Below are 18,313 nucleotides of genomic sequence, written 5' to 3'. Positions count from 1 at the left end.
TTGGAATCAATGGTATACTTATCGCTGTAATTAAGATTTAAAGTACATGTATAGAAATATTCTTAGAATCTCTTTCTTATTATGAAACTTTCGTTACAAATTGTTTAGTACTAATGCACTTGAAATAAGCTCATAAAAAGTAATTAAGAAATAAAAACTCGAAATATACCTTTTTTGTATAATTAAAAGTTGAAGAAACATATATATATATATATATATGGATGTTAAAAATCAACAAACATATACGAAAAGACGAAATGTAGAGCAAATAACGAGGTGAAGCGAGGACGATTAACGATGAGAGGCAGAGAGAGAAAGAGGGGTCGGTGATTCGGGCCGAATTACGGTAATTACAATTAGGGAGTAATACGGTGCGCGACGCGTGTGTCTCCTCCCTCTTGAAAATCAGTCAGCCGCATAGAATCGCTTGGCCGTCCACCAATTACCCAACGACGAGGGAAAATTAAAGCTTTTATTTCGGCGTGCGAACGGTACGAACGGACGCTACACGAAATTAGCGAACCAGAACGATCTATATATCTTTTTTGCGCAGAGTCGACAAACCTTTTGCGAGAGAGAAGGAAATCGTTTCTGATACTTCAACCTGACAAAAGTAATTACAACGTTCCTAACCCTCAAATGATGAATTTACTGTGAATTCTCCACTAAATTATCCTTTCTCTCTCTCTCTCTCCCTCTCTTCAATTCCATTTTGTTCACGCGAATCCTACAATGTAATTTATAACTGTTTTTAGCCAATTAAATTCAACAGACTCAATTAAACATCAATTGAATCAAAAGCCCTATAAAAAAAATAAAGACCTCGAGAAAAATTCAACGAAATTAATACTAATGGGATTATAAATGTGTTTTAAATTATTTTAATTTTTCATTGACAAAATTTTAACAATTTCTACGTTTTCGAAATTAATAAACTCGAATTTTTATGTTACCAAATTTTATTTACTTATATTTAATTATTATTAGAATGAAAACATTTTAACCCTAAAGTTGCATCCCTTGGAAAATTCCTATTGAAACTTGTTTAGGGTACTTCACTGACCATTCTTTATAAATATATAAGCAAAATCCCCCGAACGCTTTTTTCGAATTACACTTTTTGTGTCTTTTTTTGGCAAAATTAAAAAAAATTGGTTTTAATGATTACATTACCTGGTTTTTTATTTAAAAATATATAAATAAATAAATATTATATAAAAGAGTGTTAAGATTTAAATTATTAGATTAAGTTACTGTAGGGATAACAGCATAATATTTTTGAAAAGATCTTGTTGATAAAAATGTTTATGACCTTGAAGTTGAATTAAGGTAAATATTAAAAGGAGAACTTTATAATTATTAAGTCTGTTCGACTTTTAAAACCTTACATGATTTGAGTTAAAATTGGGCAAAAAAAATACATGTTTCTTATTGGAAATTTTCCATGAAACTCTAAACTAATTTCCGATCAAAATCAGGTATTTTTATATTTCAAAATAAATTTTCCAAAAGATGCAACTTTAGGGTTAAAATGTTTTCCAGCCATCCGTGGAGTTTATGTAAGAAAGTTAAATCAACAAACAGAAATCTAGATGTGATCGAAAGAATGTTCAAAAGTACCCGGGTCAGAAGTCCACGTCAGAAATATCTGCAAATGGTTCTTCGATTTTAATGATACTTGGTAAAATTATATAATTACGACGAGCTAAAGTTACAGTATATTACATTTTGTTATTAAAAATAACTGTTTAGTTTAAGGTTATATCTATGAGTTAAACATTCTTAAATAAATAATTAGAAATTATTTAAAAGCTTTATTTTATTTTAAACTTTTGGCATTTAAGTTTTTAAATAACAAAGTTAAAGACAATTATATTAAAATAGAGTTAAATCATAAAAAAATTAGAAATTAATGATGGAAGACAAAAAAATCAATGAACCCAAAGCGAAGCAATTTAAAATAAATCGTTTTTCAGAAAATTTAGATATGTATATAACGAATTCTCTAAATATTATGCACACGTGCATTCGTTGCATATTTTAGAACTCACAAGTATAATTTATGTCTGAGTTGTAGAAGCACGCATATGTTGTAAGCTTTCTGATACACATATATATATTTATAGAATGAGTGCTAATTTAAACGTATGTATATAGAAAGTTGAGGATTATTCGAGTATTCATAACATAATAATAATTAAGTCTCACAATCAGTATTATTGAAATTAAAAAATATAAATTCTCGTTAAGTATTTCCAAAGAAATTAACAAAAATTTAAATTTAAATATATTTTCATTTATGTGGGTAAAGAACATTTTTTTGTGGTTTGAAACTTACTCTGAAATAAAAAATGATTTTCGGTTAAAATTTTGGAGAAATGATTTTGTTTGGTACAAGAAATCTCGCTGTTCTACTCATTTACCATAACTTAACGCAAAAATAATAAAAATAAAGCAATAAATAGTAAAATAATGTATTATATCATAGTTCATTCAGCGGCCACTCGCTCGAATTGGCGCTGTTTACTGGAGCACTGACACACTCAAGTCTGTGTATGCGCCGCCATCTTTGTTTTCATTTTCCTTTAAAAATGCCACTTTTTAATCTTCATTTTTAAATAATTTAACTCAAAATTATGTATTTTTCGGAGAACAGCGAGATTCTTTGTACCCTAATCTATCATCCCTCAAAATTTTAGACAAAAATCTTTTCTCATTTTAGAGTGAAACGTATACTACCACAACACATTTTCCCATAATAGGTCACGTGGGAGGTTCCCACATAACCTTAAATTAAATTTTTATTAGTAATAATTTATTAATATCAATTTCAAATATTCAAACTATTCAAATGTCTCATTAATTACTCATTTATCAATTTACTGTAGATTATAAAAGAAACAAAAGAAGAATTTCAAAAACACAAAATAAATGTTACGGACGGAATTCCGTAAATTTTTAATATTTTTTTTTGTTAAATATTATTTGATAAAAATAATATTTGTTAATTAATACTACAAAAATGTTGTCAATTATACATCAACACACACACATAAATTTTCTAATGTTAAATATTCAATTATTATTTCAAATTAATTTAATAACTATTTATAATTTTATTTTTCATTTATTTTTAATTTTGAAATCAATTATTATTTCGCAAATGAATTGAGATTATTGAACTTCATATTGCGAAATAACATGAACTAAATTTCAAATCGATTTTGCTAATTGTGGAACTTACAATGTACAGAAGTTGCCACATTAGTTTGAAAAATTAGGAAACATATAAAAATTACAAAGGTATTTCAGGTGGTTGAACCCTCCTACTACTTAAAATTACATACAAACAGGGTGTGATCGTTGCCACCGAATTATTCTTCGACAAGTCTTAATTTGTTTTTCCCGCAGAGCGGATGTGTTTCCCGCAAAAAGGACGGATGATTATTAAGTTTTACTCCCACTGAGAGTGGTTAAGTTTATCGTTTATTCCACGCAGTAAGGGTTAAAATTGTTGAGTTTACCTATAAATACAAGTGAATATTCCACGATTAGAGAAATCTATTGAGTTATAAATGTTTGTAAAAGAGGGAAATTAATTATACAAGTATAAAGAGTCATAAATGCTAAAGTGCAAGATACCGTTGAAATTTAAAAGTGTTTTGTTTAATATCACTATTATTTGTATCTCAAATTAACTGTTTGGAAAATTTAGGTTTGGTGAACTCAATACTCTGAATTTTTAAAAGGCAGATTTTGAAATATTGAAATAATTGTTTAAAGGCAATATTTAAGACAAGTTTATTGAAAGAAAATATGAAGAATAAAGGAAGGTAAAAAGACTTCCGCATATTTGAGAATCGTCTATCAAGTACGAGTGATAAACTCTAAAGAGTTGGAAAAGTAATTTGATACTTTTTCGTAACATTTTATTTATCATTATTCTGGTGAGTTGCTTCAAATCTACATGTATTAATTAAAACATATAGAATCTATAAACGAAAAACAAACATCATTACACACCGTTTATACACACAAATTGTTTTCTTATTATTGGAAATTTCCTTTTATTTGATCTAATTGTTTTGCGTGCAATAAATTATTCTTGTGAGACTTGATTTTCAATCAAGTAGTTTAACGTAAAAGTTGTTTAAATTGTAATCATTTTATTAAAGATCAAATGGAGAACTAAATGTATACTTTTGGGGGTTGAATGAATAAACGGATTTCTTTTGTTGTGCTAATTACGTTTTCATTTATTTAGTCACCTTTTTGATGTCTTTATTATATCTCACTTTTTGATCATTTTATCTAAAATAGCGTATATCCGGGTTTATTGAATTGATAATAATATGCTAGGGGACAGTCCACTACCTTTTTCTAACTTTGTTAGCGAAGAACAATTTACGCTTTACCTATAAGCGGAATTGTTAATAGTAAAAATTAGTATTATTTCTAAACTTTATTATTTTCTCTTTAAATTATTTATTTTATTTTTGTTAATTAACTTCCGTCTTTAACAATAAATATAGAAAAAATGTATTTGATTCAAATAAAATCAGTTACTTGACTATTATCCAATAAATTATATTTTTTTAATTATTTTTTTGAGTCAATTAAATGGTATTTGATTCAAATACAGAAATTATTTTTCTTCAAATACAATTTCATTCAAATAAAACTTATTTGGTTCAAGTAAATATCTAATAAAATTTTTACGTCGGTATAAAGTTCACAACGTTTATTATCAACGATTGAGAAGAAAATATATTTTCGTATACAAATTATTATTATTTTTGATCTATACAACATTTTTTGCAACATTTCTTGATCAACAATTATTTGAAAAAAAATTTGTAGGCAAAAAATTAGTTATTATTTTTTGAGTCTAAAATATTTTTTTTTTTTTGAATCGTTTATCATAAACGTTGTAAACTTCACAGACGTAAATTTTTCAACAAAATTCAAATTTAGTCCGCAATTTTTGTATACAGGAAACAATTAATTCGTTAATAAACTAATTAAAATTTGGTTGAGAGTGAAAGTTTACTTTGCGTGGAATAATTTTCTGAACCATTAAATAAAATTTCTCAATTTGCCTATATGTACATACAAGGAAAAAATGTAACTAAAACAAATTTAAAATAAAGGAAATTTGTATTAAATAAACCAAAGATCTAACGTGAGAGTTTAAACGACTTATTTCGAAATTTTCAAAAGAATGCAAAGAATTTATCGATTCTTATAAAAGCTATAGTGAAGATTTTCTCTGAAGATAAGGGCAGCATGAAAATTCCTTAAATACTATTTGCCGGAATTTCTATTTGACAGAAATGCATGACACTAAAATGGTCATTTAACAGTATTTTCATTTTATCAAATTTCATTTGAATCAAATTTTTATTTAACGAATTGTCATTTTTTATTTAATTAATGTTATTTAATTCAACTTTTTTTAAACAAACTGCGACATTTACCTAAAATGTCATTTAGACAAAACTTTTTGGAAAAAAAATGAATGAATTTTTTTTCAATTTTTCAGTAGAAAATAATTGCATGAAATTATGATATGTATTTATAATAAATATGGGTATATCTCTAACCTCAGCAACTCCAATCGATGATGCTGGAAAGTCACGCGATTTAAAAATTTTCGAACACTCCTGAAACCACGTTTAAAATTAATTATAATAAACATAATACTTTTTCTAAATATTTAAGCGAACGCGATTTTAAGAATTTCGAACACTCCCGAAACAAAAAATTTCTTAAAATGACAAAAGAAAGTTTAATAATACACTAAAATTTTATTGTTAGCGAATTAAAAAAAAGTTCGAGCACTCCCGAAGATATTCACTTTAAATATAATAATATCAAATAAATGACAACAAACTAAACAGGTCAATAGACGAATTGCAACTAATTGAATTATTTTTGGAATTATCAATAAATATTATTATAACCTTCGACTTAAATTGAACATTATTCTTCAATGTAAACATACAGCTCGAAATGCAGGTATGAAAAATAATTTCAAAATTTCTTATTGACAATAATTTGAAATTATAATTTAAATGATGATGTTAATAATAATAATAATAAAAATAATAATTGACTTTTCAGATTTTTGAGATCTGTTGGAATTTTTGTTTAAACATTATTGAATTTTTATTTAGCCAAATTTGAAAAAGTGTATTTTCTAATGAGTCTAATTTTCTCATATCGACGATTTGGATAAAGCAACAATTCTGATAAATAAAAATTCATTTTAATGAAAATTTTTTCTAGACATAAATTCTGTTAAATGGAAATTATATTATTTAAAAATTCAAAAATCTGCTATCAATATTTGAACGAAAGTTCAATTAAATAAAAATTATCTATACTAAAATCAAAATTCAGTTACATATAGAAATTCTTCGATATGAAAATTTGGCTTATTATAAAATAAACTTTATAAAATTCTGCTAAATAAAAATTCGATATTTTTTAATTCGACATTACATAAAATCCAACAGATCTAATTTGAAGAATATTTACTCATTTAATTTAGAATTTCATAAAAATTTAAGAAGGGTGGCGGGTCATCATAATCTCAAAAAACTGTCAAAATTAAAAAATTGTTTTTAACGCAAACAAAAATATAATAAATATTAATTTCAAACAATTTTAGAAGATCTAGATTTACATACTCCTTGCGAAAAAAATTATTTTTTTCCAAAATATTTTGTCAATAATTATTTTTTTATTATTTAGTTTTATTTTTCTTTTTAATCAGACAAAAATTGCAATTTTTAACCAATTTTTATAAACAAAAGCTCATTTTACTAAGTGAAACATTCTCTACAATTGTTACCTTTTTTATATTGAATAAGTATGTTCTTAAAAAGTTATTTCATAAATAAAATTTTAATTGTTTATACCTTTCTAAGAACATACTTATTCAATATAAAAAAGGTAACAATTGTAGAGAATGTTTCACTTAGTAAAATGAGCTTTTGTTTATAAAAATTGGTTAAAAATTGCAATTTTTGTCTGATTTAAAAGAAAAAAAAACTAAATGTTAAAAAAATAGTTATTGACAAAATATTTTGGAAAAAAATAATTTTTTTCGAAAGTAGTAAATCTAGATCTTCTAAAATTGTTTAAAAATTAATATTTATTATATTTTTGTTTGCGTTAAAAACAATTTTTTAGTTTTGACAGGTTTTTGAGGTTATGTTGACCCGCCACCCTCCTTAATTGACATTGAACCAAATTTTTATTTGTTCGAATTATTATTTTGCAGAATTTTCATTAAGGCCATATGAGACAAAAACATTTTTTGGTAGTTCCAAGTATTCTCGAAAATGAGAAAAAATTTCGGGTTGAAATTTTGAGGAATGATAAAAAAGGGTTGAAGGAATTGCCCCGTTCTACTTATTTACTGTAATTGAATGCGAAATAATTTAAAAAAGTAATTAATAGTGGAGTTAATAGGGTTTTTGTTAGTTCTTTGAGCGGCCACTAACTCGAATTGGCGCTGTTTCCTAGACCATTGATACATTCACGTGTATCCTCACCATGTTGACTTCAACTTTCGTTCAAAAATGGGAATTTCAAAACTTTTATTTTTAATACTTAAACGGAAAATTGTACTTTAAACCGAGAACAGCGCAATTCTAAATGTTATTCTCTATCATATATTTACCAAATTTCAACCAAAAATTCTTTACCATTTTAGAGAAAACTTTGAAACTATGGATACCATGTTATTTGCATGGAGGTCACGTGGGTATTTCTCACATGGCCTTAAAATTGCAAAATTTTTATAACCGAAAAATTATTTTAAAAAATTTCTAATTGACAGAATTCTCATTTGTCCGAAATTGCATCAATAAAATTGTGATTGGTTTAATCACGCCGTTATCTTTTTGTCTATTGTTTTTTAAAAAATTACTTTTTTCAACCATAATAGCAACAAATTACAACCACATATTATACCTATAGAAAAATTTTGTCAAAATAATTGCCAAAAATTTATTGTATGAATATCGAAAATCATTCTTAGATGAATTATATCAGATTTTTTTTCAAAATAAACCATACGCAACGACGTTGAATAAAATATATATATATATATATATATATATATATATATATGGATATACGTATATATATACATATTGACTCATACATCTTGCCGCGGGAATTTTTATTGCTCTCATAATCATTAAAGCGATGCAATATTCGAAATATTATATCCGTAAGTCTTTGATTTGAATGGAAAATTTGAAACAATGAGAAGTATTACGATATTACGTTATATGTCTTACATGTAGATTCGAGGAAGCATCCACCCTAACCATGCCATTTGATGCGGGTTTTACCTTCGCTTCTTTCGAAATTACATTCTCCACGCTCTACGGCTACCGCACAGTTGCTGGTTCGGTGCTTATCGTTCATAACGACTTGGCTCAGAGCCGAAACGCGCAAACTATATAGGTATGCCTTCGAGTCACATTACGCGTGCTTTATTCGATTTTATATACATATATATATATATATATATATACCTAACGGAGAATCGGCGAACGCGAATAATGATGGAAAAAAAGTCTGCAAATATACTGCACAAAGAATTTATATAGACGTCGCGCACAACTATCACAGCAGAGTCCCGTATATGAAAAAAAAAAAATTTACGTCGCTTATACGCATTTTCCCATAAATCTCATTTTATACACGCATTACCCGCTTTTGCTACTATGTATGTATATGTATAGCAATATACTTTTGTAATATTCATGATCGTGCAAAAATTATCATCGTCGAACTATCAATGAAAAATCCCATTGAAAATTCTCTCAAGCGTATAGAGAATATATTATACAAATTTCAATTTTTCTAATTTATATTTTAATTTATCCTCGGATTTATATATAACCAAACTTTGTTTAATTATATGTTGTTATTATTATAATTATTATTACCAATATTATTATTATTATTATTATTATTTAATATGTATTATTATGTTAAATTAAAAAAAAAATTTCCCCGTCAATAAAGGATTCTTATCCCATTAACATAACCTTGTTTTTAACAACAAATAAAATTATAAATAAAATTAATTTTATCAAATTTTGAAAGATTCAATTTTGTACAATTTTTATAATACTTAATGCAAAAAAAAAGTTAAAAATCGAAAGTGTCTCTTTTGAGAAAACTCACTTTTTGAGTTTAATTTCAACTTTTTTGTTACTTCTCTTATAGGTACGTTATTTTTGAGCAGATATTTGAAAAATTTGAGAAAAAATTTCATATATAGCATAATTTTTAATTTATTAGTACAATAGATTAAAAAATGTTCAAAAAACACACTTTCTTCGTTGACGTTAATCAAAAAATCATAATTTCCTTCATTTTTAACAAATAAAAAAATACGTATATCCTTATTTTTCATATAGATTTTGAAAAAAAATGTTTCGGGGAAAAAAAATTTTCAATGAAGAATGCCCCATATATGTAAACCTTTTTTTTCTATAAAGATCGAAAAAAAAATTATATTTACCGAATTTAAAATGCCATATGTAAATCTCACGTGGAATATAAACTTGGTCTGAGTCTCAAAGTGAAATTATTTTTCATTTTTTGTATATTCGCAGTTTAATGTTTTTTAAGATTATGTCAAAATCCCAAAAACGTGAGGTAAAATTGAGTGATGGGATAAAATATAGACACTGGATTCAGTTTCACTTTCAACATTCCAATTATTTAAGTCAAGGTTTCTGTTTACTCTGATATGCTTTTTTTTCACACAAAATCGTCAATGAAATCATCTACTGTCCTGATTATTTTGTTCAATATTTGCTTTCTAGCTCGCAACTTCTATAAGAGAACTCGTATAGGAATTTTTCTCTCTATTCTATACCTATATATATGTTTTTTTAATGCAATTATTATAGTAAGAATTCAGTATTAAATAGATTATGTATAGGGAAGCGAATGCACATTGTGAAAGTATATCGAGATACTTTTTCATCAATCGAATAGTTTTATTAACGCTTTGCGTAATCATTTACTGGATTTTAGTATAATTATTAATGTGGCCTAGATGTAGGTATTCTTTTTCTAATTTTTCAATTTTAATTTGCGTTTTTGTAATATACATTTTCACGGTATATAATATTTTACTAAAGGGCTTTCAATATTATAATACCAAAAAAAAAATAATAATAGGTAATAATAATAATAATAATAATAATAATAATAATAATAATAACAATAATAATAATAGTTTATTCAAAATAATTTGCAACATTGTAGAAAAAATTTTATTTGATTGAAATAATTGGTTACTTGACTATTATCAAATAAATATTTACTTGGACTAAATAATTTTTACTTGAATTAAATAAATTGAATTTGAACCAATAATTTCTGTATTTGCACACAGAAAAATATTTTATTGACGTTGATTTAATATAACGACGTCTCCTAATGATAAAGTGTTTATTCAAATTTCAGTGTAATATAAAGTGTTCATTCAGAGAATTGAGTTATATGGTGTCTATCGAAAATTTCGTGCAATATAGTTCTTATTCAATTGTTTGTGGAATATAGTAATAGTTCAAGTTGCGGGTAATGAAATGTTTATTTAATTGTCAATACAATATAAAGCTTATATTCAAATAAATTTTTATTTTATTATTGAAACTGTTTAAAAAACATAATAGAGTCATTCCATTATATTTCGAACAATGTCGTTGCCGACTAATTTTTAAAAATTATGATACTTTGCAGGGATGATCTTGAAGTTATAAAGATCACGAAATGAAAAGATTTTTACTAAAATTTTTATTATTTACTTTAAAATATGAATTTAAAGTGTACGAGGTGCTGAAAATTGACAGTTTTTCAGCCAGCAGAAAATATTCGAAAAAACCTATAATTTACTATAAAAGTGTGAAAATTATTATTGCAATTTATTAAGAATGACTAAATTTACTTTTATAAATTGATTTAAGCATTTAAAGATATGAAATAATAGGAAAAACATGATTTTCAATTTCATCTTAAAAATAACCTAATTTTGCTATTTTTATCGATTAATTATGAGAAAGGGTAAATATTAAATTAAAAATAAACTTACCAAATATCAAGTCATTGCTATTAACTTTTAGATTTTCTTTGTACTTTTTAATTTTTCTCTTTATTTATATAAAAATTTTGAAAAAGAAAATTGCCACTTTGCTAATTATTGCGATTTTTGAAACTGAATAACTTGTTTACAGTAAAACGGAAAAATCTGGGATTTTGGGAGTATTTAAATATACACTAAATAAACACACTCCAAAAGTCTTGCGTTGGTTTTTGAGCTATTTTGTAAGATAAAGCAGATCGAAATTTCATTACTTTTGAGGCTATATTGACAATAATTTGTTCTTAACTTGAAGTTGGCTCGCAAGTATCGAGTCTTGTAATAAATTCATATTTATTTATATTAAATGACAACACTTGCGAGCCAACTTCAAGTTAAGAACAAATTATTGTCAATATAGCCTCAAAAGTAATGAAATTTCGATCTGCTTTATCTTACAAAATAGCTCAAAAACCAACGCAAGACTTTTGGAGTGTGTTTATTTAGTGTATATTTAAATACTCCCAAAATCCCAGATTTTTCCGTTTTACTGTAAACAAGTTATTCAGTTTCAAAAATCGCAAAAATTAGCAAAGTGGCAATTTTCTTTTTCAAAATTTTTATATAAATAAAGAGAAAAATTAAAAAGTACAAAGAAAATCTAAAAGTTAATAGCAATGACTTGATATTTGGTAAGTTTTTTTTTAATTTAATATTTACCCTTTCTCATAATTAATCGATAAAAATAGCAAAATTAGGTTATTTTTAAGATGAAATTGAAAATCATGTTTTTCCTATTATTTCATATCTTTAAATGCTTAAATCAATTTATAAAAGTAAATTTAGTCATTCTTAATAAATTGCAATAATAATTTTCACACTTTTATGGTAAATTATAGGTTTTTTCGAATATTTTCTGCTGGCTGAAAAACTGTCAATTTTCAGCACCTCGTACACTTTAAATTCATATTTTAAAGTAAATAATAAAAATTTTAGTAAAAATCTTTTCATTTCGTGATCTTTATAACTTCCAGATCATCCCTGCAAAGTATCATAATTTTTAAAAATTAGTCGGCAACGACATTGTTCGAAATATAATGGAATGACTCAATAATATTATAATTACATGAATTTCTAAAATTGAATGAATAATATAAGATCCTTTATAGAAAATATGTTTATAAACGATTAAATATTTTATTACCCGCAACTTGAACTATCACTATATTGCACGAAATTTTCAATAGACACCATATAACCCAATTTTCTGGGTTAACACTTTATTGCACTAAAATTTGAATAAACACTTTATCGTTAGGAGACGTCGATAAATAAATATTTATTTAATGATAATCAAGTAACTATGATTATTTGAATTAAATAAATTATTTTTAGTGTAAATTTATTAAATTGAAAAAATACATTTTTTTGAAAACTTGTGCGATTTTAATTTCGATAAATTCTCCTTCAAAAAAAAAAATTCACTCACAATAAAAATAAACGAAACTTTCTAGCATTTATGAAAAAAAAAACATTTCAAAATAGTTACAATCATTATTGTTTATATGTATATGTATAATATAATAATGATGTAATATATAAGTAATAAAACCGCGTTGTCAAGAGAGATGTAATGACATTTATAATAAAGGTGGATATGTTTCTTTTTTCTTTTTTTTTTTACAAGCGATTCACCTGTTGATTTGCTATTTTCGTCTTCATTCAGTTTTAAAAAGACTCACTCGCTGCTATATACGACGTGAAATTATATAACTTGCATGAAGAGAATGCATCACGTAACAGCGAAAATGTACATTGGTTGTTTGAAATTGTTTCAATTAACACCCAATAAGAAAATTCCATGCATTTTAATTATTTCAAATAATAGGAATTTCACCCAAAGAAAGCTAATTAATGTCAGTATAGAAATATATTTTTTTTATCTTGCTGCTTTCTACATCTATGACGATAAATATATTTTTTTTTATCTAAAATTATTATTATTACACTTAATTATTTTATTTATACTTAATTAATTAATTTTTAATTACATACGATTACTTTTCAATTTATTTCATATATATATATATATATAATCAGAATTGCCACTCTACACGGAAACCTGGGTAGAATTTCATTGCATAGAATTTTCATTTGTTCGAATTATTATTTGATACAATTTCCATATAACCGATTTTTCATAACTACAGAATTTTTCCTGAACCGAAAAATCATTTAACAGAATTTCTAATTGATAGAATTTTCATTTGTCCGAAATTGTAAATGACCGAACAAATAATCGACAGAGAGATTTCGGCGCGATTTTAAAATCAACCAATCAAAAATTACTCAGAAAATTGTGATTGGTTGATTTTAAAAATCGCGCCAAAATCTTTCTGTCGATTGTTTGTTCGGCCATTTGCAATTTCGGACAAATGAAAATTCTATGCAATGCAATTCTACCCAATAAAAATTCTTTTAAATGTCTATTATGTTAAATGAAAATTCGAGCAAATAAAAATTCTGACAAATAAAAATTCGAAGAAATAAAAATTCTGTAAAGTGAATTTTCGGTTATATAAAAATTCTGTATTATAGAAAATCGTTTTGATGAAAATTCTGCAAAATACTAATTCGAATAAATAAAAAATTCGGCTCAAAAATAATTATGACAAATGAAATTCCATAAAATGAGAATTCTAACTAATAATTTTTAGAACATATTTATGCGTCCCATTTTTTCAAAAAATAAAATTTTTAAAAAATAAAAAAAAATTGTTAATTTGTGAAAAATTAATTTTTTTTTCATTTTTCATAGTAAAATTTATGATTTCATGTTTTAAAAAAATTTAAAGAAAAAGAAATTGTTACCCCTATAAACCAAACCAATTATGTTTGGTTTTGAATTTTATCAATTATTCCTTAAAAATCCAATCTTTTCTACAATTTTTATTATTTTTTATCGGTAATTTTTTTATTGGCTTCTTTCACAATTTTAGATCCCAAATAATGACAGAAAAAAAAAATTGACATCCCTTACACGAAAAGAAAATAAATATCAAATTTTGTAAAAGTATTTTCAAGTCGTGGAAAATATGGTAAAAAGCGAAATTTAATATAAGAAATACTAATCTTTAATAAACTTTTATGAAATTTACCATAATAGTTATAATAAAATTTAGTGTCATTTAATAATGAATTAAATACATTCTACCAAATAAAATAATAATTTTCTAATAAATAAAAGTTTATTAAAGATTAGTATTTCTTATATGAAAATTTCGCTTTTTACAATATTTTCCACGACTTGAAAATAATTTTACAAAATTTGAAAATGCTTTTATAAAATTTGATATTTATTTTCTTTTCGTGTAACAACATTAATTTCGATGAGTTGAAATTTCACCATTCCCTCTTCTTAAAATCCAAATGAAGACGAATAAAAAAAATTTAATTTTAATTTAACATATTCATATATGTATATATATATACCTAAATATCATTGATGAAAAAAATTATCGTCATAATCATATTAAAAATCAATAATTAGCTTTCTTTTCTATATAAAAATATTTTTCAAAAATTATTGTGTCGAATTTTACATTGACACATTGAAAAGAAATAAAAAGAGAAAAGGCTCTTAATTAATTACCCACCCAGTATATATACATATAGTATAAACGCGTTTTTCTGCACGTATCCAGATCTCGTGAAACAAGTGTGCCTAAAATTTATTACGACTGTATACGTCTGCTGGAATTAATTAAGAGTGCTAATTGCAGAAGCTGTGCAAAAAAAAGGGAGAATATTTACTTCGATCACAATACTATACGGGTAATTCAATTATTCTATATTTATCGAAACAATTATATATTTATTCATGTCAATTAGTTTCTCCCTTTGTCCTCTATCGCCTCATCTTTTCGATTTCATTCTCTATTTCTTCTTTTTTTTTTTTTCTTTTTTTCGTTAGCCCTCTTGGTATGTAATTTCTCTAATAAATTTTCCACATGGTTTCGCGTTGTTCCGCGCGCACAGTTCCGCTACGATAGTCACTTGTACTAAACACGCGAAAAAAAAATCCAGCCAACAATTACACCTTCCGATTCTTCAACGGGAATCGTAATAATTCCGTTTCTCTTTACAATGCGCGCACGTGTCTTTCAAGAGAAAAAAACGAAGGCACGAGGGAAAAGAGGAGAGAATTTAAAAAAAAAATGAAAAGAAGGAAAAAAGAATAGCGAGGGAAAGAAAAAAAAGAGGGAGAGAGTATACACGAGAGGATTTTCGCTTGTACGAGTGTCATTGAACTTCGTTTGCTTTTAGCAAAGGAAAGAAAATTAATAAAAGCGAAGTGTATATATATATATATATGTGAACGAAGAAAGGGATTTTACAATTCTTGGAATTTTTCTCTGTTGAGACAAAAAAAATTTTTTTTTTTTAAAAAAACTATGTAAAATGTATACGATACTTTTAATTTCATTTACAGAATTAATTATTGATAAAAAAAAAATTTTTTGTCAAATAATTAAAGTGACAATGAATGTAAAGTTAATAACAGATTTTAAAAATTGAAATTTACTGTTTTTATTAGTGAGTTTTGTTGAGATAATGAAAATAAATAAAATATATACTTTAATTTTTTATATAAAATTAACGTGAAAAAAAATTATTATTATTTATCGAGTTAATTTCTTTTTGTAAATCCATTTAAAATATATAATTAAAATTATTATTATTTTTAAAAAAAAATTTAATTATTTCATAATTTTGAATAAATTATTCGATATAATTGAATTAATTTTGAAATTTTTAATTTAAAATATTTAAAAAATAGAAAAAAGTCAAAAATTTTAATTGCAACTTTTTCAATATTTAATTATTATTATTTCCATAAAATCCATAACGACGGTGAAGTACGCAACGTTTATGATCAAGGATTAGAAATTAATTTTTATTTAACACGAAAATTATTATAAAGTAGTTTATTTAAAACAAATATTTTTTTTTTAATTTGTTAATTAATAAATAATACAAGAAATATTTTTCAGTCAAAAATTTATAAAAATTTTCAGTCTAAAAAATTATTTCTTTAAAAATTGTTTATCAATAAACGTTATACGTAAAAAAACGTTAAAATCGTAAAATCCATATATAATTATGTTATTTATTGAAAAAAAGTTAACTAAAACTCTTTACAAATTTATCATTTTTAAAAAATTCAATAAACTTCTTCATATACTTTTAAATATTTTTTCAAATTTTCAATTGAAAATCTTTTTAAATTTAATCATTAACATAAAATTTAACTGCTAAACTTCGAAAATTTAATTAATTAAAAAAAATATTAACACAGATTCTTCAAAATTTCAATTATTTGCAAAATTTTTTAATTAAAAATTCTCCAAAACTTAATTATTGTTAAAAATTTGTAAAAAAAAAAACTACCTATCTTTTTTCATAATTTTGACTATATTTTTCATCGCCAATTTTTTTTCCAAACTTTTTTAATGATTCTTAAGAATTTCTCGCATAAATTTTCAAAAATATTAATTTTTTCAAAAAATAAACATTCTAAAATGATCAAAAATTAAAATTTTCTTTTTTTCATCACCTTATATTATGTTTTAGGATCCAAATGATACATAAGAAAAAAAATGTAACCTCGTTTAATAATTTAAATGTAAGTGGGTCAAAATTAGGGGCGAGTGCCTTCTTTTAAATAATTTCAAGGTAAAAAAAATAAATTCAAGGAGAATTAAATATTTTTAAGGGTCGTTGAACACTTTGATTTTTAACAAATGAACATAAAAATAACAAATCTAATCTAATTTTAATAAATCTAGGTTTACAACATTTTTCAAACACATTTTTTTAAATTCCCTGACAAAAAAAAAATTTCTTTGACATTTCACTGATTTATCTGACTTGTGGCAACCCTGAATAAATAAGAAATTTTTTTTTATAATAAATACTAAATTTGTAAAATCCAAGCGCAAAATCTCTTATAACACGATAAATTGAAAAAAAAAAAAAAAAAACCCTATAAAACTACCTGTATCGTAGAAAAAGTGTTCCTATACATATACCTCAAACGACAAATAAAGCAAACAACTAAGGCTTATACAAAATACAAAGAATTTTTCAATTAAAAAAAAATCTCTTACACACTTCACTATAAAATAGTATCTAATAAAATGTTTCACGTAAAAAAATTTTATGTTACTCTTCCATTATTATTTTATTTTATACTGCCGTAAATAATTATGGCGTGCATATGCAGGAAAGAGGAGAGAAAGAGAGAAAGAGAAAGAGAGAGAGAGAGCGAGAGAAAAAAAAGGAAAGAGACTAAAGAAGATGTTTTTCTTTTGCATCCAATTCAGAAAGGCAATGAGATGAGAGAGGGGTGAAGTGAGGAAGGAAGGGAGGAAGGCGGGTGAGAAGACACATTTGTCACGTTAGGAGCTCCGAATGAACCTTAAACCTGTTCTAACTATAGGGCGACATCCCAAGGAAGTAAAATGTTTTGCAAGCAGGTGCGATACACAAGGACTTGGTCACCAACTTTGTACTCCTGGTTTATCTCAACAATTTATATATTTATATATACATACATATATATATATATATATATATATATATATATATATATATGTATTAGGGTGGTCCTAATTTTTTAAATTTTCTAATTTTTATTATTCCCGGCAAAAATTTTGTTCTAAATGGAAAAAAAGAGATACGTATTTTTTCATTTTGATTTTAATAAATATTTAATGATATCTCAAAGCACGTTAATTTTTACATATATTTTCTATAGGGGAAAAAAAAAACAATTGTATTTCACTGTCTCGTCCTCAAGATCAATTTTCGTAGTCCCGCCGTACTGATCGTTCCACCACAGTAATTTTAAAACTCAAGAGTTTTTGGCGCCTTCGGTAGGTGTCGCCCTTGTCGTACTTCCCTTTTCCGTCATTACGTTGTTCTGTGCGTTCCACGACACATCGTTTCAAGTGAAACCAAAAAAAAAAAAAAAAAATAAATAATAATAATAATGAAATCATCATCGGATAGCAGCTCATCTAGTGAAGAGGATCGTCGTCGACACAAAAAGAAAAAGAAAAGTTCATCGCTTAAAAAATTGGAGAAGAAGTTCAGAAAGTTAAAAAAGGACCTGAAAAAAGCAAAGCA

The 18,313-nt window shown here is 25.0% G+C and overlaps 2 protein-coding genes across 4 annotated transcripts in view; one reads left to right on the top strand and one right to left on the bottom strand.

Moving 5' to 3' along the window:
* The window catches only part of LOC127282519 (neurogenic locus protein delta), a 247,978-nt gene that overhangs the window by 208,765 nt on the left and 20,900 nt on the right, over positions 1-18,313 (bottom strand). The gene's annotated exons all lie outside the window — the stretch shown is intronic.
* Positions 9,846-18,313, top strand: part of LOC127282524 (3-ketoacyl-CoA thiolase, mitochondrial) — a 208,842-nt gene continuing 200,374 nt past the window's right edge. Inside the window, exon 1 of the mRNA XM_051306806.1 lies at positions 9,846-9,850. The gene's annotated coding sequence lies outside the window, so the exon portion shown is untranslated. The remainder of the gene's footprint in view (positions 9,851-18,313) is intronic.

The sequence above is a fragment of the Leptopilina boulardi genome, unplaced genomic scaffold, assembly GCF_019393585.1.
Source record: "Leptopilina boulardi isolate dan_hultmark-lab unplaced genomic scaffold, ZJU_Lbou_2.1 LbouV2_300, whole genome shotgun sequence".
Lineage (NCBI taxonomy): Eukaryota > Metazoa > Arthropoda > Insecta > Hymenoptera > Figitidae > Leptopilina > Leptopilina boulardi.
Note: the sequence above shows the minus strand (reverse complement) of the source record. Positions and strands in the feature narration are given on the sequence as shown.